The following is a 24,538-nucleotide window of genomic DNA, read 5'->3' as shown; positions in this document are numbered from 1 at the left end:
TCCCCCAATGGCAAAAGTCCGGGCCCCGACGGGTACACTATTGCTTATTATAAGGCCTTTAAGGAGAAATTAACCCCTATTCTTACAAGAGCTTTTAACACCGTCTCGGAAAAATCACAGTTTGCTTCACAATCCCTAGAGGCACATATCACAGTTTTGCCCAAGGAAGGTAAAGACCCCAGCCTCTGCTCTAGTTACCGGCCGATCTCACTATTAAATATAGATATAAAACTCTTTGCAAAGCTGATTGCAAATCGCCTTAAATTGTTGTTGCCAGATTTAATTCATGGAGACCAGGCGGGGTTTGTCTTGGGTCGGGAAGCCAGGGATAATACCTCTAAGGTGCTTAATATGATTTATTATGCCAATCAGGCCACATCCCCCTCAATTATATTATCAACTGATGCTGAAAAAGCGTTTGATAGGGTGGATTGGGACTTTATGTCCGGCATTCTGAGGCACCTGGGACTTGGCAACGCTTGTCTCCATAGAATTTTATCCCTCTACTCTACTCCGTTCGCCAAAATTAAGATTAATGGCTCCTTATCGGACCCCTTTACCATTTCCAATGGCACACGACAAGGATGCCCGTTATCCCCTTTACTTTTTGTCTTATGCATGGAAGCTCTGGCGAGAAGCATTAGGGCTAACCAAAATATCTCTGGTTTGTTAGTAAGAGGACGCGAATACAAATTAGCTCTGTATGCTGATGATTTGCTTGCTCTAATTTCAAACCCGGTGACTTCTCTCCCAAATTTGATGCTAGAATTTGATAGGTTTGGAGCCCTTTCTAATTTTAAGATAAATTATTCCAAATCCATAGCAATGAACCTAACTACTTCCCCTGGCGTGCTGACTGGTCTGAAGGGCTCCTTCCCTTTTACCTGGCACGAACACAAAATTAAGTACTTGGGGGTAATGCTATCTAACGATTTATCTAAAATATTTCCCTTAAATTTCAGCCCCTTGTTGAAAACACTCCGTTTAGACTTCCAGAGATGGAAAAAACTGCGTTTATCCTGGTTTGGTAGGATTAACGTGGTCAAAATGAACGCTCTCCCCAGGATCCTATTCTTTCTTCAAACCCTCCCTATATATATCCCTCCTCTGTGGTTCAGGGACGTTCAGAACCTCATTCGTACGTTTGTCTGGGGAGGCAAAGCTCCTAGATTTAAACATGACATTCTATTCCGGAGAAGACATCAGGGGGGACAACAACTCCCTCATATTCCCAGCTACTATCATGCTGTACAATTAAATAGAGTCTTGGAATGGACAAGGGCCAAAGACTGTAAACAATGGGTGCTTCTGGAGGAGGGCTGTCTCTCACATTACATAGAAATAGTTCCATGGTTGCCCTCCCTTCCGAAAGTCGCTCACCCTACAGTTTCCCCCACGCTTAAAGTATGGCACAAGCTTAGGTTAAAGACTCACATCTCTTCTAAGTGGTCCCCCTTGACTTCTTTTCTTCATAACCCCGAATTTGTTCCAGGACTCCACAGCCTGGCCTTTGCTTCTTGGGCTGAGGCAGGGCTTTTCAGGGTCGGTCAGCTGGTGAGTTCAGGTAGAGTGCGCTCATTTTCAGATGTTCAGTCTCTCTGGAAAATATCAAGCGTCGACTTTTGGAAGTTCCTTCAGATTCATCATTTTCTAACGTCCTCCAAGAATCTCTCTGATATAACTAGAGGTCTCACTAATTTCGAAAAACTATGCGTTTCCACTCGTTCCCCTGCACATGCCATCTCCCAAATTTATGCGTTTATTGTGGAGGATCTGTTTTCCCAACCCCCTGCCTTCATGACTTCTTGGGAGAGGGAAATACCAGGGATAGCCTCACAGGCCAATTGGGACACTATATTTCGTAATGCTCAGGCAAGCTCTCTATGTTTGTCGACGAAGGAAACGCTATATAAGCTTATATATAGATGGTACAGGACTCCCCGTGTCCTTAATAAAATGTTTCCTACCCTTTCGAATCTCTGTTGGAGGTGTAAGGGGGCTCCAGGGAGCTTTTTACACATCTGGTGGGACTGCCCTTTTATAACTCCTTTCTGGAAAGACGTTTTTAAATGCTCCGAGCTGATAGTGGGAGATGTGATACCCAGGGAGCCTGAGTTCTGGCTCTTTAATCTTACCTCAGCAAGTGCACATTCCTATAAATGCTCACTTCTGAGACACCTTAGCAACGCTGCAAGGGCCGTGATACCGGCTCTTTGGAGATCCACCTCCCCACCCTCGATCAAACAATGGTTTAATAAGATTACATACTTTTTAGACATGGAAGACCTTATATCCTTCTCGATGGGAAGAACCACTGACTTTACCGCTATCTGGTTTCCGTGGTTTGACTTCATGGAGTCCCCGATATACAGGTCCTATATGGTAACTTAATTATCTTCCCATTATTACTCTGATAATTCTTCAACCCCGTATAAATCTCTAGACATAAACTTCATCCCAACCTACTTCTTTTGTATTCTCTTCTTCTTCATATTTCTCATTTTCTTTCTTTTTCTATTCTCTTTTTCGTTTTCTACATTTTTCATAGTTAATGCCTTATAATGTCTGTATTCCTTTATATATTTTTTTTGATTGAAGAACAGACAACTTTTCTATCTGCCCTACTATGTTTAAAACAAAGTTAATAGGAAGGTACGACCAGAAATGTTTTCTTTTGCTATTTTGGATTTTATTGTTTGAAAATGTTGTACTACTGTTATATCTACAGCCTTAATAAAAACAGATTAAAGAAAAAAAAAAGTCAGCCCAGGCCGTGTATTCCTGGGAAAGTGGGGAAAGTGCGGACCCGCAATAAAGGGTTCATCCCATGCAGGGCACCCAAGGCCTGGATTGATAGCAATCAAGTGTCAAACATAGAATATTGTCTTTTACAGGGGGACTACAGGTCCCAGCAAGCATTCCCACATGTTGACACTTGGAGAACTTCAAGTATCATCATGCTCAGCATTAAAGGGCCCACTGGAACCATGGATGCTTACATGGACCGAAGAAGACATGACACAAGGGGTAGATAACTATAGATTTTTCTCTGACGTCCTAGTGGATGCTGGGGACTCCGTAAGGACCATGGGGAATAGCGGCTCCGCAGGAGTCTGGGCACAAAAGTAAAGCTTTAGGACTACCTGGTGTGCACTGGCTCCTCCCCCTATGACCCTCCTCCAAGCCTCAGTTAGATTTTTGTGCCCGAACGAGAAGGGTGCACACTAGGTGGCTCTCCTGAGCTGCTTAGTGAAAAGTTTAGTTTTAGGTTTTTTATTTTCAGTGAGACCTGCTGGCAACAGGCTCACTGCATCGAGGGACTAAGGGGAGAAGAAGCGAACTCACCTGCGTGCAGAGTGGATTGGGCTTCTTAGGCTACTGGACACCATTAGCTCCAGAGGGATCGAACACAGGCCCAGCCATGGAGTCCGGTCCCAGAGCCGCGCCGCCGGCCCCATTACAGAGCCAGAAGCAAGAAGAGGTCCGGAAAATCGGCGGCAGAAGACATCCTGTCTTCACCAAGGTAGCGCACAGCACTGCAGCTGTGCGCCATTGCTCCTCAGCACACTTCACACTTCGGTCACTGAGGGTGCAGGGCGCTAGGGGGGGGCGCCCTGAGCAGCAATAAAAACACCTTGGCTGGCGAAAATACATCACATATAGCCCCCAGGGCTATATGGATGAATTTTAACCCCTGCCAGAATACACAGAAAAACGGGAGATAAGGCCACCGAGAAGGGGGCGGAGCCTATCTCCTCAGCACACTGGCACCATTTTCCCTCACAGCTCCGTTGGAGGGAAGCTCCCTGGCTCTCCCCTGCAGTCACTACACTACAGAAAGGGTTAAAAAAGAGAGGGGGGCACTAATTAGGCGCAGTATTAAAAATACAGCAGCTATAAGGGGAAAAACACTTATATAAGGTTATCCCTGTATATATATATAGCGCTCTGGTGTGTGCTGGCAAACTCTCCCTCTGTCTCCCCAAAGGGCTAGTGGGGTCCTGTCCTCTATCAGAGCATTCCCTGTGTGTGTGCTGTGTGTCGGTACGGTTGTGTCGACATGTATGAGGAGGAAAATGATGTGGAGACGGAGCAAATTGCCTGTAATAGTGATGTCACCCCCTAGGGGGTCGACACCTGAGTGGATGAACTGTTGGAAGGAATTACGTGACAGTGTCAGCTCTGTATAAAAGACAGTGGTTGACATGAGACAGCCGGCTACTCAGCTTGTGCCTGTCCAGACGTCGCATAGGCCGTCAGGGGCTCTAAAGCGCCCGTTACCTCAGATGGCAGATACAGACGCCGACACGGATACTGACTCCAGTGTCGACGGTGAAGAGACAAATGTGACTTCCAGTAGGGCCACACGTTACATGATTGAGGCAATGAAAAATGTTTTACACATTTCTGATAATACGAGTACCACCAAAAAGGGGTATTATCATTTCGATGAGGAAAAACTACCTGTAGTTTTCCTGAATCTGAGAAATTAAATGAGGTGTGTGATGATGCGTGGGTTTCCCCCGATAACAACTGATAATTTCTAAAATGTTATTGGCATTATATCCTTTCCCGCCAGAGGTTAGGGTGCGTTGGGAAACACCCCCTAGGGTGGGTAAAGCGCTCACACGCTTGTAAGAACAAGGGCTCTACCCTCTCCTGAGATGGCCGCCCTTAAGGATCCTGCTGATAGAAAGCAGGAGGGTATCCTAAAATGTATTTACACACATACTGGTGTTATACTGCGACCAGCAATCGCCTCAGCCTGGATGTGCAGTGCTGGGTTGGCGTGGTCGGATTCCCTGACTGAAAATATTGATACCCTAGATCGGGACAGTATATTATTGCCTATAGAGCATTTAAAAGATGCATTTCTATATATGCGTGATGCACAGCGGAATATTTGCCGACTGGCATCAAGTGTAAGTGCGTTGTCCATTTCTGCCAGAAGAGGGTTATGGACACGACAGTGGTCAGGTGATGCGGATTCCAAACGGCATTTGGAAGTATTGCCTTATAAAGGGGAGGAGTTATTTGGGGTCGGTCTTTCAGACCTGGTGGCCACGGCAACAGCTGGGAAATCCACGTTTGTACCCCAGGTCGCCTCTCAACATAAGAAGACGCCGTATTATCAGGCGCAGTCCTTTCGTTCCCAGAAGGGCAAGCGGGCAAAAGGTTCCTCATTTCTGCCCCGTGACAGAGGGAGAGGAAAAAGGCTGCAGAAATCAGCCAGTTCCCAGGAACAGAAGCCCTCTCCCGCCTCTGCCAAGCTCTCAGCATGACGCTGGGGCTTTACAAGCAGACTCAGGCACGGTGGGGGCCCGTCTCAATGAATTTCAGCGCGCAGTGGGCTCACTCGCAAGTAGACCCCTGGATCCTTCAGGTGATATCTCAGGGGTACAAATTGGAATTCGAGACGTCTCCCCCTCGCCGTTTTCCTAAAGTCGGCTTTACCGACGTCTCCCTCTGACAGGGAGGCAGTTTTGGAAGCCATTCACAAGCTGTATTCCCAGCAGGTGATAATCAAGGTACCCCTCCTGCAACAGGGAACGGGGTATTATTCCACACTGTTGTGGTACCGAAGCCGGACGGCTCGGTGAGACCGATTCTAAATCTAAAATCTTTGAACACTTACATACGGAGGTTCAAATTCAAGATGGAGTCACTCAGAGCAGTGATTGCGAACCTGGAAGAAGGGGACTACATGATGTCTCGGGACATCAAGGATGCTTACCTTCATGTCCCAATTTACCCTTCTCACCAAGGGTACCTCAGGTTTGTGGTACAGAACTGTCACTATCAGTTTCAGACGCTGCCGTTTGGATGGTCCACGGCACCCCGGGTCTTTACCAAGGTAACGGCCGAAATGATGATACTCCTTTGAAGGAAGGGAGTTTTAGTTATCCCTTACTTGGACGATCTCCTGATAAGGGTAAGATCCAGAGAACAGTTGGAGGTCGGTGTAGCACTATCTCAGGTAGTGTTGCGGCAGCACGGTTGGATTCTCAATATTCCAAAATCGCAGCTGGTTCCGACGACTCGTCTTCTGTTCCTAGGGATGATCCTGGACACAGTCCAGAAAAAGGTGTTTCTCCCGGAGGAGAAAGCCAGGGAGTTATCCGAGCTAGTCAGGAACCTCCTAAAACCGAGCCAAGTCTCAGTGCATCAATGCACAAGGGTTCTGGGAAAAATGGTGGCTTCCTACGAAGCAATCCCATTCGGCAGATTCCACGCAAGAACTTTCCAGTGGGACCTGCTGGACAAATGGTCCGGGTCGCATCTTCAGATGCATCAGCGGATAACCCTGTCACCAAGGACAAGGGTGTCCCTCCTGTGGTGGTTGCAGAGTGCTCATCTTCTAGAGGGCCGCAGATTCGGCATTCAGGACTGGGTCCTGGTGACCACGGATGCCAGCCTGCGAGGCTGGGGAGCAGTCACACAGGGAAGGAATTTCCAGGGCTTATGGTCAAGCCTGGAGACATCACTTCACATAAATATCCTGAAGCTAAGGGCCATTTACAATGCTCTAAGCTTAGCAAGACCTCTGCTTCAAGGTCAGCCGGTGTTGATCCAGTCGGACAACATCACGGCAGTCACCCACGTAAACAGACAGGGTGGCACAAGAAGCAGGAGGGCAATGGCAGAAGCTGCAAGGATTCTTCGCTGGGCGGAAAATCATGTGATAGCACTGTCAGCAGTGTTCATTCCGGGAATGGACAACTGGGAAGCAGACTTCCTCAGCAGACGCTCTGGTAACACCGTGGGTGTACCGGTCAGTGTATGTGTTCCATCCTCTGCCTCTCACACACAAGGTACTGAGAATTATAAGATGGAGAGGAGTAAGCACTATATTCGTGGCTCCGGATTGGCCAAGAAGGACTTGGTAACCGGAACTTCAAGAGATGCTCACGGAGGATCCGTGGCCTCTACCTCTAAGAAGGGACCTGCTCCAGCAAGGACCCTGTCTGTTCCAAGACTTACCGCGGCTGCGTTTGACGGCATGGCGGTTGAACGCCGGATCCTGAAGGAAAAAGGCATTCCGGATGAAGTCATCCCTATCCTGATCAAAGCCAGGAAGGATGTAACCGCAAAACATTATCACCGCATTTTGCGAAAATATGTTGCGTGGTGCGAGGCCAGTAAGGCCCGACGGAGGAATTTCAACTGGGTCGATTCCTACATTTCCTGCAAACAGGAGTGTCTATGGGCCTGAAATTGGGGTCCATTAAGGTTCAAATTTCGGCCCTGTCAATTTTCTTCCAAAAAGAACTAGCTTCAGTCCCTGAAGTTCAGACGTTTGTAAAAGGGGTACTGTATATACAGCCTCCTTTTGTGCCTCCAGTGGCACCTTGGGATCTCAATGTAGTTTTTGGGTTCCAAAAGTCACATTGGGTTGAACCACTTAAATCTGTGGAGTTAAAATATCTCACATGGAAGGTGGTCATGCTGTTGGCCCTGGCCTGGGCCAGGCGTGTGTCAGAATTGGCGGCTTTATCCTGTAAAAGCCCTTATCTGATTTTCCATTCGGACAGGGCGGAATTGAGGACTCGTCCTCAGTTTCTCCCTAAGGTGGTTTCAGCGTTTCACCTGAACCAACCTATGGTGGTGCCTGCGGCTACTAGGGACTTGGAGGACTCCAAGTTGCTAGACGTTGTCAGGGCCCTGAAAATATATGTTTCCAGGACGGCTGGAGTCAGAAAATCTGACTCGCTGTTTATCCTGTATGCACCCAACAAGCTGGGTGCTCCTGCTTCTAAGCAGACTATTGCTCGTTGGATTTGTAGTACAATTCAGCTTGCACATTCTGTGGCAGGCCTGCCACAGCCAAAAATCTGTAAATGCCCACTCCACAAGGGAGGTGGGCTCATCTTGGGCGGCTGCCCGAGGGGTCTCGGCTTTACAACTTTGCCGAGCAGCTACTTGGTCAGGAGCAAATACGTTTGTAAAATTCTACAAATTTGATACCCTGGCTGAGGAGGACCTGGAGTTCTCTCATTTGGTGCTGCAGAGTCATCCGCACTCTCCCGCCCGTTTGGGAGCTTTGGTATAATCCCCATGGTCCTTACGGAGTCCCCAGCATCCACTAGGACGTCAGAGAAAATAAGAATTTACTTACCGATAATTCTATTTCTCGTAGTCCGTAGTGGATGCTGGGCGCCCATCCCAAGTGCGGATTGTCTGCAATACTGGTACATAGTTATTGTTACCAAAAATCGGGTTATTGCTGTAGTGAGCCATCTTTTCTAGAGGCTCCTCTGTTATCATGCTGTTAACTGGGTTTAGATCACAAGTTATACGGTGTGATTGGTGTGGCTGGTATGAGTCTTACCCGGGATTCAAAATCCTTCCTTATTGTGTACGCTCGTCCGGGCACAGTATCCTAACTGAGGCTTGGAGGAGGGTCATAGGGGGAGGAGCCAGTGCACACCAGGTAGTCCTAAAGCTTTACTTTTGTGCCCAGACTCCTGCGGAGCCGCTATTCCCCATGGTCCTTACGGAGTCCCCAGCATCCACTACGGACTACGAGAAATAGAATTATCGGTAAGTAAATTCTTATTTTTATTACAGTGATTGGGGATACTATGGGACAAGTGGACATGAGCGCCATCAGGGACAAGGTAAGTGTGTGAGTGCATGTGTTTATTAAACTTACACTATCACGATGTGCGTTTCTTGTCTTTTTTATATTTTTTCTACAGGCGGACTAAAAGTGCCACTTGGCCCTTTAATGCCATGCATGCTTGTGGTTCTCCAAGTGTCAGCATGAGGGGAGGCTTGCTGGGACCAGTAGTCCCCCTGTAAAAGACAAAATTATTCTATATTTTACACAAATGGACTACTAACTCAGCACCCACTACCCAAGGGTGCCAGGGATAGCCCTGGGCTTCAGGCCAGGCTTTGGGTTCTCTGTAGGAGGGACCCCTTTATTGGGGGGTCCCCACTACCCTAGGAATCCCCTGCCTGGCCTTTCTAGTGAGGGTTGATAAATGCTTCGTCCGGGGGTACCAATATAAGCATGTTCCCCAGGGCATTACACCCCCACTAGTAAGATTTTATTTCTGTACTTCCAGTATCAGGACCTGCTCAGTAGCCTGTTGCTGGATGTGTAAAATATGGGGGACCTCCATGCCATTTCCCTTTATATTTTCACAACCAGGAGGAAAATGTAATAGGGTGTGAGAATCAGGATGTGAGAGATTTTGTGAGAGTTTTCCTGATTTTTTTAAAGTGACAACCATTTACATGGCAAAATCAACCTGCTTTTCTATGTAAGTGATTGCCACTCTAAAAAAACAGGAAAACGCTCTCAAAATCTCTCACATCCTGATTCTTACGGAATACATATGTATCCCCAGCGGACGGGATGCCGGCTGTCAGTATCCCAACAGCGGCTTACCGCTCGCCAGAATGCAGGCAGCAAAGCGTACCCGCAAAGGTACTGCCAGAATGCAGTACCTTGCGGGCTCTGTGGCGAGCGGATCTATTCCCACTCTGTGGGTGTCGTGGACACCCACAAGTGGGAATAGCCCCTGTGAGCTGGCTGTCGGCATTGTTGGCTGTCGGGATTCTGGCATCGGTATCCTGACAGCCGGGATCCCGACAGCCGGCAAATTGTTTTTCCATGCTTCTCACACCTTATTACATTCCCCCTGGCTCTAAAAAGGTCTAATTCACAGGCTATTACATTTACGAGTTGCAGGACAAACTTGTACCTAAATATTGTGTGAGCAGGTGCATGTTTGATCCCGTATATTAACTCGCACCCTATTACAATTACATCTGGGCCAGGTCTCCATTTGTAAACACTGTGTAACCTTTTGTAAATGACATTGTCTCACTCTAGCAGACTGGCTATTTAAATCTGCTCAGGTGGCTGTTCTGTGCCAGATTCAAATCTCTCAGCAATGGTATATATTAGAGATGAGCGCCTGAAATTTTTCGGGTTTTGTGTTTTGGTTTTGGGTTCGGTTCCGCGGCCGTGTTTTGGGTTCGAACGCGTTTTGGCAAAACCTCACCGAATTTTTTTTGTCGGATTCGGGTGTGTTTTGGATTCGGGTGTTTTTTTCAAAAAACACTAAAAAACAGCTTAAATCATAGAATTTGGGGGTCATTTTGATCCCAAAGTATTATTAACCTCAAAAACCATAATTTACACTCATTTTCAGTCTATTCTGAATACCTCACACCTCACAATATTATTTTTAGTCCTAAAATTTGCACCGAGGTCGCTGTGTGAGTAAGATAAGCGACCCTAGTGGGCGACACAAACACCGGGCCCATCTAGGATTGGCACTGCAGTGTCACGCAGGATGTCCCTTCCAAAAAACCCTCCCCAAACAGCACATGACGCAAAGAAAAAAAGAGGCGCAATGAGGTAGCTGTGTGAGTAAGATTAGCGACCCTAGTGGCCGACACAAACACCGGGCCCATCTAGGAGTGGCACTGCAGTGTCACGCAGGATGTCCCTTCCAAAAAACCCTCCCCAAACAGCACATGACGCAAAGAAAAAAAGAGGCGCAATGAGGTAGCTGACTGTGTGAGTAAGATTAGCGACCCTAGTGGCCGACACAAACACCGGGCCCATCTAGGAGTGGCACTGCAGTGTCACGCAGGATGTCCCTTCCAAAAAACCCTCCCCAATCAGCACATGATGCAAAGAAAAAGAAAAGAAAAAAGAGGTGCAAGATGGAATTGTCCTTGGGCCCTCCCACCCACCCTTATGTTGTATAAACAAAACAGGACATGCACACTTTAACCAACCCATCATTTCAGTGACAGGGTCTGCCACACGACTGTGACTGATATGACGGGTTGGTTTGGACCCCCCCCAAAAAAGAAGCAATTAATCTCTCCTTGCACAAACTGGCTCTACAGAGGCAAGATGTCCACCTCATCTTCACCCTCCGATATATCACCGTGTACATCCCCCTCCTCACAGATTATCAATTCGTCCCCACTGGAATCCACCATCTCAGCTCCCTGTGTACTTTGTGGAGGCAATTGCTGCTGGTCAATGTCTCCGCGGAGGAATTGATTATAATTCATTTTAATGAACATCATCTTCTCCACATTTTCTGGATGTAACCTCGTACGCCGATTGCTGACAAGGTGAGCGGCGGCACTAAACACTCTTTCGGAGTACACACTTGTGGGAGGGCAACTTAGGTAGAATAAAGCCAGTTTGTGCAAGGGCCTCCAAATTGCCTCTTTTTCCTGCCAGTATAAGTACGGACTGTGTGACGTGCCTACTTGGATGCGGTCACTCATATAATCCTCCACCATTCTATCAATGTTGACAGAATCATATGCAGTGACAGTAGACGACATGTCCGTAATCGTTGTCAGGTCCTTCAGTCCGGACCAGATGTCAGCATCAGCAGTCGCTCCAGACTGCCCTGCATCACCGCCAGCGGGTGGGCTCGGAATTCTGAGCCTTTTCCTCGCACCCCCAGTTGCGGGAGAATGTGAAGGAGGAGATGTTGACAGGTCGCGTTCCGCTTGACTTGACAATTTTGTCACCAGCAGGTCTTTCAACCCCAGCAGACCTGTGTCTGCCGGAAAGAGAGATCCAAGGTAGGCTTTAAATCTAGGATCGAGCACGGTGGCCAAAATGTAGTGCTCTGATTTCAACAGATTGACCACCCGTGAATCCTTGTTAAGCGAATTAAGGGCTGCATCCACAAGTCCCACATGCCTAGCGGAATCGCTCCCTTTTAGCTCCTTCTTCAATGCCTCCAGCTTCTTCTGCAAAAGCCTGATGAGGGGAATGACCTGACTCAGGCTGGCAGTGTCTGAACTGACTTCACGTGTGGCAAGTTCAAAGGGCATCAGAACCTTGCACAACGTTGAAATCATTCTCCACTGCACTTGAGACAGGTGCATTCCACCTACTATATCGTGCTCAATTGTATAGGCTTGAATGGCCTTTTGCTGCTCCTCCAACCTCTGAAGCATATAGAGGGTTGAATTCCACCTCGTTACCACTTCTTGCTTCAGATGATGGCAGGGCAGGTTCAGTAGTTTTTGGTGGTGCTCCAGTCTTCTGTACGTGGTGCCTGTACGCCGAAAGTATCCCGCAATTTTTCTGGCCACCGACAGCATCTCTTGCACGCCCCTGTCGTTTTTAAAAAATTCTGCACCACCAAATTCAAGGTATGTGCAAAACATGGGACGTGCTGGAATTTGCCCATATTTAATGCACACACAATATTGCTGGCGTTGTCCGATGCCACAAATCCACAGGAGAGTCCAATTGGGGTAAGCCATTCCGCGATGATCTTCCTCAGTTGCCGTAAGAGGTTTTCAGCTGTGTGCGTATTCTGGAAAGCGGTGATACAAAGCGTAGCCTGCCTAGGAAAGAGTTGGCGTTTGCGAGATGCTGCTACTGGTGCCGCCGCTGCTGTTCTTGCGGCGGGAGTCCATACATCTACCCAGTGGGCTGTCACAGTCATATAGTCCTGACCCTGCCCTGCTCCACTTGTCCACATGTCCGTGGTTAAGTGGACATTGGGTACAACTGCATTTTTTAGGACACTGGTGAGTCTTTTTCTGACGTCCGTGTACATTCTCGGTATCGCCTGCCTAGAGAAGTGGAACCTAGATGGTATTTGGTAACGGGGGCACACTGCCTCAATAAATTGTCTAGTTCCCTGTGAACTAACGGCGGATACCGGATGCACGTCTAACACCAACATAGTTGTCAAGGACTCAGTTATCCGCTTTGCAGTAGGATGACTGCTGTGATATTTCATCTTCCTCGCAAAGGACTGTTGAACAGTCAATTGCTTACTGGAAGTAGTACAAGTGGGCTTACGACTTCCCCTCTGGGATGACCATCGACTCCCAGCGGCAACAACAGCAGCGCCAGCAGCAGTAGGCGTTACACGCAAGGATGCATCGGAGGAATCCCAGGCAGGAGAGGACTCGTCAGAATTGCCAGTGACATGGCCTGCAGGACTATTGGCATTCCTGGGGAAGGAGGAAATTGACACTGAGGGAGTTGGTGGGGTGGTTTGCGTGAGCTTGGTTACAAGAGGAAGGGATTTACTGGTCAGTGGACTGCTTCCGCTGTCACCCAAAGTTTTTGAACTTGTCACTGACTTATTATGAATGCGCTGCAGGTGACGTATAAGGGAGGATGTTCCGAGGTGGTTAACGTCCTTACCCCTACTTATTACAGCTTGACAAAGGGAACACACGGCTTGACACCTGTTGTCCGCATTTCTGGTGAAATACCTCCACACCGAAGAGCTGATTTTTTTGGTATTTTCACCTGGCATGTCAACGGCCATATTCCTCCCACGGACAACAGGTGTCTCCCCGGGTGCCTGACTTAAACAAACCACCTCACCATCAGAATCCTCCTGGTCAATTTCCTCCCCAGCGCCAGCAACACCCATATCCTCCTCATCCTGGTGTACTTCAACACTGACATCTTCAATCTGACTATCAGGAACTGGACTGCGGGTGCTCCTTCCAGCACTTGCAGGGGGCGTGCAAATGGTGGAAGGCGCATGCTCTTCACGTCCAGTGTTGGGAAGGTCAGGCATCGCAACCGACACAATTGGACTCTCCTTGTGGATTTGGGATTTCGAAGAATGCACAGTTCTTTGCTGTGCTGCTTTTGCCAGCTTGAGTCTTTTCATTTTTCTAGCGAGAGGCTGAGTGCTTCCATCCTCATGTGAAGCTGAACCACTAGCCATGAACATAGGCCAGGGCCTCAGCCGTTCCTTGCCACTCCGTGTGGTAAATGGCATATTGGCAAGTTTACGCTTCTCCTCCGACAATTTTATTTTAGGTTTTGGAGTCCTTTTTTTACTGATATTTGGTGTTTTGGATTTGACATGCTCTGTACTATGACATTGGGCATCGGCCTTGGCAGACGACGTTGCTGGCATTTCATCGTCTCGGCCATGACTAGTGGCAGCAGCTTCAGCACGAGGTGGAAGTGGATCTTGATCTTTCCCTAATTTTGGAACCTCAACATTTTTGTTCTCCATATTTTAATAGGCACAACTAAAAGGCACCTCAGGTAAACAATGGAGATGGATGGATTGGATACTAGTATACAATTATGGACGGGCTGCCGAGTGCCGACACAGAGGTAGCCACAGCCGTGAACTACCGCACTGTACTGTGTCTGCTGCTAATATATAGACTGGTTGATAAAGAGATAGTATACTCGTAACTAGTATGTATGTATAAAGAAAGAAAAAAAAACCACGGTTAGGTGGTATATACAATTATGGACGGGCTGCCGAGTGCCGACACAGAGGTAGCCACAGCCGTGAACTACCGCACTGTACTGTGTCTGCTGCTAATATATAGACTGGTTGATAAAGAGATAGTATACTCGTAACTAGTATGTATGTATAAAGAAAGAAAAAAAAACCACGGTTAGGTGGTATATACAATTATGGACGGGCTGCCGAGTGCCGACACAGAGGTAGCCACAGCCGTGAACTACCGCACTGTACTGTGTCTGCTGCTAATATATAGACTGGTTGATAAAGAGATAGTATACTCGTAACTAGTATGTATGTATAAAGAAAGAAAAAAAAACCACGGTTAGGTGGTATATACAATTATGGACGGGCTGCCGAGTGCCGACACAGAGGTAGCCACAGCCGTGAACTACCGCACTGTACTGTGTCTGCTGCTAATATATAGACTGGTTGATAAAGAGATAGTATACTTGTAACTAGTATGTATGTATAAAGAAAGAAAAAAAAACCACGGTTAGGTGGTATATACAATTATGGACGGGCTGCCGAGTGCCGACACAGAGGTAGCCACAGCCGTGAACTACCGCACTGTACTGTGTCTGCTGCTAATATATAGACTGGTTGATAAAGAGATAGTATACTCGTAACTAGTATGTATGTATAAAGAAAGAAAAAAAAACCACGGTTAGGTGGTATATACAATTATGGACGGGCTGCCGAGTGCCGACACAGAGGTAGCCACAGCCGTGAACTACCGCACTGTACTGTGTCTGCTGCTAATATAGACTGGTTGATAAAGAGATAGTATACTCGTAACTAGTATGTATGTATAAAGAAAGAAAAAAAAACCACGGTTAGGTGGTATATACAATTATGGACGGGCTGCCGAGTGCCGACACAGAGGTAGCCACAGCCGTGAACTACCGCACTGTACTGTGTCTGCTGCTAATATAGACTGGTTGATAAAGAGATAGTATACTACTAATATTATATATACTGGTGGTCAGGTCACTGGTCACTAGTCACACTGGCAGTGGCACTCCTGCAGCAAAAGTGTGCACTGTTTAATTTTAATATAATATTATGTACTCCTGGCTCCTGCTATAACCTATAACTGGCACTGCAGTAGTGCTCCCCAGTCTCCCCCACAATTATAAGCTGTGTGAGCTGAGCAGTCAGACAGATATATAATATATATAGATGATGCAGCACACTGGCCTGAGCCTGAGCAGTGCACACAGATATGGTATGTGACTGACTGAGTCACTGTGTGTATCGCTTTTTTCAGGCAGAGAACGGATATATTAAATAAACTGCACTGTGTGTCTGGTGGTCACTCACTATATAATATATTATGTACTCCTGGCTCCTGCTATAACCTATAACTGGCACTGCAGTAGTGCTCCCCAGTCTCCCCCACAATTATAAGCTGTGTGAGCTGAGCAGTCAGACAGATATATATAATATTATATATAGATAATAGATGATGCAGCACACTGGCCTGAGCCTGAGCAGTGCACACAGATATGGTATGTGACTGAGTCACTGTGTGCTGTGTATCGCTTTTTTCAGGCAGAGAACGGATTATAAATAAAACTGGTGGTCACTATCAGCAAAACTCTGCACTGTACTGAGTACTCCTAATGCTCCCCAAAATTAGTAAATCAAGTGTCTCTCTAATCTATTCTAAACGGAGAGGACGCCAGCCACGTCCTCTCCCTATCAATCTCAATGCACGTGTGAAAATGGCGGCGACGCGCGGCTCCTTATATAGAATCCGAGTCTCGCGATAGAATCCGAGCCTCGCGAGAATCCGACAGCGTCATGATGACGTTCGGGCGCGCTCGGGTTAACCGAGCAAGGCGGGAAGATCCGAGTCGCTCGGACCCGTGAAAAAAAACATGAAGTTCTGGCGGGTTCGGATTCAGAGAAACCGAACCCGCTCATCTCTAGTATATATGCCCCACCTGCAGTGCAACATGGTTTTGCCCATTAGTGTGATTTTTTGGTTTGCTAACAAGCCTAAATAACCCTGTATGTTTAGTTATTTGAATGCCTAAATATTTTAAAGGAGATTTATCAAAGCTTGGAGAGAGATATACTTCAAAAACTCTCCCCTTTTGGTGGACACTGGCAGCTTGTCTCTACTATGCCCAGAACCAGAGATATCAGCCTTCCAGCAGCTGGTCCCTGCTCCAGCTCCACACGCCTGGTATGCAGTTTTATATTTTCATTGGTGGATTGCTCGGGCTCCTGAACTCTGATCCCCAAGTCCCCAGTACCTCCTGAAAAGTGAGACTCTCATGTTTTTTTTATCCCATTGAAAGCCAAGAAGTCTATTTCCAGGAACCAGAGATATCTGCTGTCAAGCAAGCTGCCCTCCCACTGGAAAATGATGATTATTAAGCACACTCCACTATCCACCCCTCCCCTGCATATTAAACACCCCCTACCTCCCTGAAAGTCCTGTACCGGGGGGGTGCCCTTCATTCATACCAATGTCTCCTACAGTTTAGTGTTCCCCCTCCCGCCCCACCTCCCACCATCTGTGCAGTAAAAGAGTAATTAGCAGACATTATTACTCCAGGTCCTACATGCTGAGCAGAAGCAAGAACACCCCCAACTGCCTGCGGGCCATCAAAGCTGCCGCCGATAGCACCCCCCACCCCTACGGCTGGAGGATGGGTAGGGGCTTCAGTGCATTGCTTTGCCCAGGGACCTACACTGCTGTTAAGATGGTCATGTACCTGTCTATAGTGGAGATGTACCAAACCATGGAGATAGATAAAGTGGAGACAGATAAAGTACCAACCAATCAACTCCTAACTGTAATTTCTCTGACGTCCTAGTGGATGCTGGGGACTCCGTCAGGACCATGGGGGGATAGCGGCTCCGCAGGAGACAGGGCACAAAAGTAAAAGCTTTAGGATCAGGTGGTGTGCACTGGCTCCTCCCCCTATGACCCTCCTCCAAGCCTCAGTTAGATTTTTGTGCCCGGCCGAGAAGGGTGCAATCTAGGTGGCTCTCCTAAAGAGCTGCTTAGAGTAAAAGTTTTGTTAGGTTTTTTATTTTCAGTGAGTCCTGCTGGCAACAGGCTCACTGCATCGAGGGACTTAGGGGAGAGAAGTGAACTCACCTGCGTGCAGGATGGATTGGCTTCTTAGGCTACTGGACACCATTAGCTCCAGAGGGAGTCGGAACACAGGTCTCACCCTGGGGTTCGTCCCGGAGCCGCGCCGCCGACCCCCTTGCAGATGCCGAAAAGTGAAGAGGTCCAGAAACCGGCGGCAGAAGACTTTTCAGTCTTCATAAGGTAGCGCACAGCACTGCAGCTGTGCGCCATTGTTGTCAGCACACTTCATAGCAGCGGTCACTGAGGGTGCAGGGCGCTGGGGGGGGCGCCCTGGGCAGCAATGATAGTACCTTATTCTGGCTAAAAATACATCACATATAGCCCCTGGGGGCTATATGGATGTATTTAACCCCTGCCAGGTCTCAGAAAAACGGGAGAAGAAGCCCGCCGAAAAGGGGGCGGGGCCTATTCTCCTCAGCACACAGCGCCATTTTCCCTCACAGAAATGCTGGTGGGAAGGCTCCCAGGCTCTCCCCTGCACTGCACTACAGAAACAGGGTTAAAACAGAGAGGGGGGGCACTTATTTGGCGATATGACTATATATATTAAAATGCTATAAGGGAAAAACACTTATATAAAGGTTGTCCCTGTATAATTATAGCGTTTTTGGTGTGTGCTGGCAAACTCTCCCTCTGTCTCCCCAAAGGGCTAGTGGGGTCCTGTCCTCTATCAGAGCATTCCCTGTGTGTGTGCTGTGTGTCGGTACGTGTGTGTCGACATGTATGAGGACGATGTTGGTGAGGAGGCGGAGCAATTGCCTGTAATGGTGATGTCACTCTCTAGGGAGTCGACACCGGAATGGATGGCTTATTTAAGGAATTACGTGATAATGTCAACACGCTGCAAGGTCGGTTGACGACATGAGACGGCCGGCAAACCAATTAGTATCTGTCCAGGCGTCTCAAACACCGTCAGGGGCGTTAAAACGTCCTTTTACCTCAGTCGGTCGACACAGACACAGACACGGACACTGACTCCAGTGTCGACGGTGAAGAAACAAACGTATTTTCCTTTAGGGCCACACGTTACTTGTTAAGGGCAATGAAGGAGGTGTTACATATTTCTGATACTACAAGTACCACAAAAAAGGGTATTATGTGGAGTGTGAAAAAACTACCTGTAGTTTTTCCTGAATCAGATAAATTAAATGAAGTGTGTGATGATGCGTGGGTTTCCCCCGATAGAAAATTATTGGCGGTATACCCTTTCCCGCCAGAAGTTAGGGCGCGTTGGGAAACACCCCTTAGGGTGGATAAGGCGCTCACACGCTTATCAAAACAAGTGGCGGTACCGTCTCCAGATAGGGCCGCCCTCAAGGAGCCAGCTGATAGGAGGCTGGAAAATATCCTAAAAAGTATATACACACATACTGGTGTTATACTGCGACCAGCGATCGCCTCAGCCTGGATGTGCAGCGCTGGGGTGGCTTGGTCGGATTCCCTGACTGAAAATATTGATACCCTTGACAGGGACAGTATTTTATTGACTATAGAGCATTTAAAGGATGCATTTCTATATATGCGAGATGCACAGAGGGATATTTGCACTCTGGCATCAAGAGTAAGTGCGATGTCCATATCTGCCAGAAGTTGTTTATGGACACGACAGTGGTCAGGTGATGCAGATTCCAAACGGCACATGGAAGTATTGCCGTATAAAGGAGAAAAAGACAACGTCTTTTCAGCCTCAGTCCTTTCGTCCCCATAAGGGCAAGCGGGCAAAAGGCCAGTCATATCTGCCATGGGATAGAGGAAAGGGAAGAAGACTGCAGCAGGCAGCCCATTCCCAGAAACAGAAGCCCTCCACCGCTTCTGCCAAGTCCTCAGCATGACGCTGGGGCCGTACAAGCGGACTCAGGTGCGGTGGGGGGGGGGTCGTCTCAAGAGTTTCAGCACGCAGTGGGCTCACTCGCAAGTGGACCCCTGGATCCTACAAGTAGTATCCCAGGGGTACAGATTGGAAATTCGAGACGTCTCCCCCTCGCAGGTTCCTGAAGTCTGCTTTACCAACGTCTCCCTCCGACAGGGAGGAAGTAGTGGAAACAATTCACAAGCTGTATTCCCAGCAGGTGATAATCAAAGTACCCCTCCTACAACAAGGAAAGGGGTATTATTCCACACTATATTGTGGTACTGAAGCCAGACGGCTCGGTGAGACATATTCAAAATCTGAAATAGTTGAACACTTACATACAAAGGTTCAAATCAAGATGGAGTCACTCAGAGCAGTGATAGCGAACCAGGAAGAAGGGGACTATATGGTGTCCCGGGACATCAGGGATGCTTACCTCCATGTCCCAATTTGCCCTTCTCACCAAGGGTACCTCAGGTTCGTGGTACAGAACTGTCACTATCAGTTTCAGACGCTGCCGGTTGGATTGCCCACGGCACCCCGGGTCCTTACCAAGGTAATGGCCGAAATGATGATTCTTCTTCAAAGAAAATGGACGATCTCCTGATAGGGGCAAGGTCCAGAGAACAGTTGGAGGTCGGAGTAGCACTATCTCAAGTAGTTCTACGACAGCACGGGTGGATTCTAAATATTCCAAAACCGCAGCTGTTTCCGACGACACGTCTGCTGTTCCTAGGGATGATTCTGGACACAGTCCAGAAAAAGGTGTTTCTCCCGGAGAAGAAAGCCAGGGAGTTATCCGAGCTAGTCAGGAACCTCCTAAAACCAGGAAAAGTGTCAGTGCATCATTGCACAAGGGTCCTGGGAAAAATGGTGGCTTCTTACGAAGCGATTCCATTCGGTAGATTTCACGCAAGAACTTTTCAGTGGGATCTGCTGAAAAAATGGTCCGGATCGCATCTTCAGATGCATCAGCGGATAACCCTGTCTCCAAGGACAAGGGTGTTTCTTCTGCGGTGGCTGCAGAGTGCTCATCTACTAAAGGGCCGCAGACTCGGCATTCAGGACTGGGTCCTGGTGACCACGGATGCCAGCCTGAGAGGCTGGGGAGCAGTCACACAGGGAAAAAATTTCCAGGGAGTGTGATCAAGTCTGGAGACTTCTCTCCACATAAATATACTGGAGCTAAGGGCAATTTACAATGTTCTAAGCTTAGCAAGACCTCTGCTTCAAGGTCAGCCGGTATTGATCCAGTGGGACAACATCACGGCAGTCGCCCACGTAAACAGACAGGGCGGCACAAGAAGCAGGAGGGCAATGGCAGAAACTGCAAGGATTCTTCGCTGGGCGAAAAATCATGTGATAGCACTGTCAGCAGTGTTCATTCCGGGAGTGGACAACTGGGAAGCAGACTTCCTCAGCAGGCACGACCTCCACCCGGGAGAGTGGGGACTTCATCGGGAAGTATTCCACATGATTGTGAACCGTTGGGAAAGACCAAAGGTGGACATGATGGCGTCCCGCCTGAACAAAAAACTGGACAGGTATTGCGCCAGGTCAAGAGACCCTCAAGCAATATCTGTGGACGTTCTGGTAACACCGTGGGTGTACCAGTCGGTGTATGTGTTCCCTCCTCTGCTTCTCATAACCAAGGTACTGAGAATTATAAGACGTAGAGGAGTAAGAACTATACTCGTGGCTCCGGATTGGCCAAGAAGGACGTGGCACCCGGAACTTCAAGAAATGCTCACAGAGGACTCATGGCCTCTGCCGCTAAGAAGGGACTTGCTTCAGCAAGTACCAGGTCTGTTCCAAGACTTACCGCGGCTGCGTTTGACGGCATGGCGGTAAAACGCCAGATCCTAAGGGAAAAAGGCATTCCGGAAGAGGTCATTCCTACCCTGGTCAAAGCCAGGAAGGAGGTGACCGCAAAACATTATCACCACATGTGGCGAAAATATGTTGCGTGGTGTGAGGCCAGGAAGGCCCCACGAAGAAATTTCAACTCGGTCGATTCCTGCATTTCCTGCAAACAGGAGTGTCTATGGGCCTCAAATTGGGGTCCATTAAGGTTCAAAATTTCGGCCCTGTCAATTTTCTTCCAGAAAGAATTGGCTTCAGTTCCTGAAGTCCAGAAGTTTGTCAAGGGAGTATTGCATATACAACCCCCTTTTTGTGCCTCCAGTGGCACTGTGGGATCTCAACGTAGTTCTGGGATTCCTCAAATCACATTTTAAACCGCTCAAATCTGTGGATTTGAAATATCTCACATGAAAAGTGACCATGCTGTTGGCCCTGGCCTCGGCCAGGCGAGTGTCAGAATTGGCGGCTTTGTCTCACAAAAGCCATATCTGATTGTCCATTCGGACAGGGCAGAGCTGCGGACTCGTCCCCAGTTTCTTCCTAAGGTGGTGTCAGCGTTTCACCTGAACCAGCTTATTGTGGTACCTGCGGCTACTAGGGACTTGGAGGACTCCAAGTTGCTAGATGTTGTCAGGGCCCTGAAAATATAGGTTTCCAGGACGGCTGGAGTCAGGAAAACTGACTCGCTGTTATCCTGTATGCACCCAACAAACTGGGTGCTCTTGCTTCTAAGCAGACGATTGCTCGTTGGATTTGTAGCACATTTCAACTTGCACATTCTGTGGCAGGCCTGCCACAGCCTAAATCTGTCAAGGCCCATTCCACAAGGAAGGTGGGCTCATCCTGGGCGGCTGCCCGAGGGGTCTCGGCATTACAACTCTGCCGAGCAGCTACGTGGTCGGGGGAGAACACGTTTGTAAAATTCTACAAATTTGATACCCTGGCTAAAGAGGACCTGGAGTTCTCTCATTCGGTGCTGCAGAGTCATCCGCACTCTCCCGCCCGTTTGGGAGCTTTGGTATAATCCCCATGGTCCTGACGGAGTCCCCAGCATCCACTAGGACGTCAGAGAAAATAAGATTTTACTTACCGATAAATCTATTTCTCGTAGTCCGTAGTGGATGCTGGGCGCCCATCCCAAGTGCGGATTGTCTGCAATACTTGTACATAGTTATTGTTACAAAAATCGGGTTATTATTGTTGTGAGCCATCTTTTCAGAGGCTCCGCTGTTATCATGCTGTTAACTGGGTTCAGATCACAGGTTGTACAGTGTGATTGGTGTGGCTGGTATGAGTCTTACCCGGGATTCAAAATCCTTCCTTATTGTGTACGCTCGTCCGGGCACAGTATCCTAACTGAGGCTTGGAGGAGGGTCATAGGGGGAGGAGCCAGTGCACACCACCTGATCCTAAAGCTTTTACTTTTGTGCCCTGTCTCCTGCGGAGCCGCTATCCCCCCATGGTCCTGACGGAGTCCCCAGCATCCACTACGGACTACGAGAAATAGATTTATCGGTAAGTAAAATCTTATTTTTTCAAACACAGCCTGTAAAATGGCATTTAGAAGCTGATGGGCTGGCACTTTATCTCTCTCCATTTTACCTCTCTCCAAGGTTTGATAGATCTCCTCCCTTGACATAAAATGTGAGGAAGTGTATTGGCCTTGTTTGTTATAATCAAAATAATATCATCCATATAACGGGCGATTTTGTGGAAACCTACTACTGATTTTTAAATGTTTAAATATACTGTACATGCTTTTTATAATTGTTGGTATTCAATAAAGTTGTTTGTAGTGTTAGCATTCACCTCATAACTTGTATAGCATGTTATTGTGCTAAATTATAATTTTTTGAAATGATACTTATTTAATTTCCATGTATATTTGTGTGTTAACATATTGTAAGGCCTACAAATATAATCAGAAAAACATATATAAACGAATGTCTAATGTGAATTGAACAGTTATGTTTCATATGCTTTTTACAACGTTACAAAACGCATATAAAGATGTTTGAATGCATTTATCTATACAGGAATGTATATTGTCTGATCAGCCAAAACCAAAATAATAAGAATTTACTTACCGATAATTCTATTTCTCATAGTCCGTAGTGGATGCTGGGAACTCCGTAAGGACCATGGGGAATAGCGGCTCCGCAGGAGACTGGGCACAAATAGAAAGCTTTAGTACTACCTGGTGTGCACTGGCTCCTCCCCCTATGACCCTCCTCCAAGCCTCAGTTAAGATACTGTGCCCGGACGAGCGTACACAATAAGGAAGGATTTTGAATCCCGGGTAAGACTCATACCAGCCACACCAATCACACCGTATAACTTGTGATCTGAACCCAGTTAACAGTATGATAAAACAGAGGAGCCTCTAGAAAAGATGGCTCACTACAACAATAACCCGATTTAGTTAACAATAACTATGTACAAGTATTGCAGACAATCCGCACTTGGGATGGGCGCCCAGCATCCACTACGGACTATGAGAAATAGAATTATCGGTAAGTAAATTCTCATTTTTTCTGACGTCCTAGTGGATGCTGGGAACTCCGTAAGGACCATGGGGATTATACCAAAGCTCCCAAACGGGCGGGAGAGTGCGGATGACTCTGCAGCACCAAATGAGAGAACTCCAGGTCCTCCTCAGCCAGGGTATCAAATTTGTAGAATTTAGCAAACGTGTTTGCCCCTGACCAAGTAGCTGCTCGGCAAAGTTGTAAAGCCGAGACCCCTCGGACGGCCGCCCAAGATGAGCCCACTTTCCGTGTGGAATGGGCTTTTACAGATTTTGGCTGTGGCAGGCCTGCCACAGAATGTGCAAGCTGAATTGTACTACAAATCCAACGAGCAATAGTCTGCTTAGAAGCAGGAGCACCCAGCTTGTTGGGTGCATACAGAATAAACAGCGAGTCAGATTTTCTGACTCCAGCCGTCCTGGAAACGTATATTTTCAGGGCCCTGACTACGTCCAGGAACTTGGAGTCCTCCAAGTCCCTAGTAGCCACAGGTACCTAAATAGGCTGGTTCAGGTGAAACGCTGAAACCACCTTAGGGAGAAATTGAGGATGAGTCCTCAATTCTGCCCTATCCGTATGAAAAATTAGGTAAGGGCTTTTATAGGATAAAGCCGCCAATTCTGACACGCGCCTGGCTGAAGCCAGGGCCAATAGCATTACCACTTTCCATGTGAGATATTTTAAGTCCACAGTGGTGAGTGGTTCAAACCAATGTGATTTTAGGAACCCCAAAACCACATTGAGATCCCAAGGTGCCACTGGAGGCACAAAAGGAGGCTGTATATGCAGCACCCCTTTGACAAACGTCTGAACTTCAGGAACTGAAGCCAGTTCTTTTTGGAAGAAGATCGACAGGGCCGAAATTTGAACCTTAATGGACCCTAATTTTAGGCCCGTAGACAGTCCTGTTTGCAGGAAATGCAGGAAACGACCCAGT

This window comes from Pseudophryne corroboree, chromosome 4, assembly GCF_028390025.1.
Source record: "Pseudophryne corroboree isolate aPseCor3 chromosome 4, aPseCor3.hap2, whole genome shotgun sequence".
NCBI classification, from domain to species: domain Eukaryota; kingdom Metazoa; phylum Chordata; class Amphibia; order Anura; family Myobatrachidae; genus Pseudophryne; species Pseudophryne corroboree.
The sequence above is the reverse complement of the archived record's forward strand: the minus strand, read 5'-3'. Positions refer to the sequence as shown.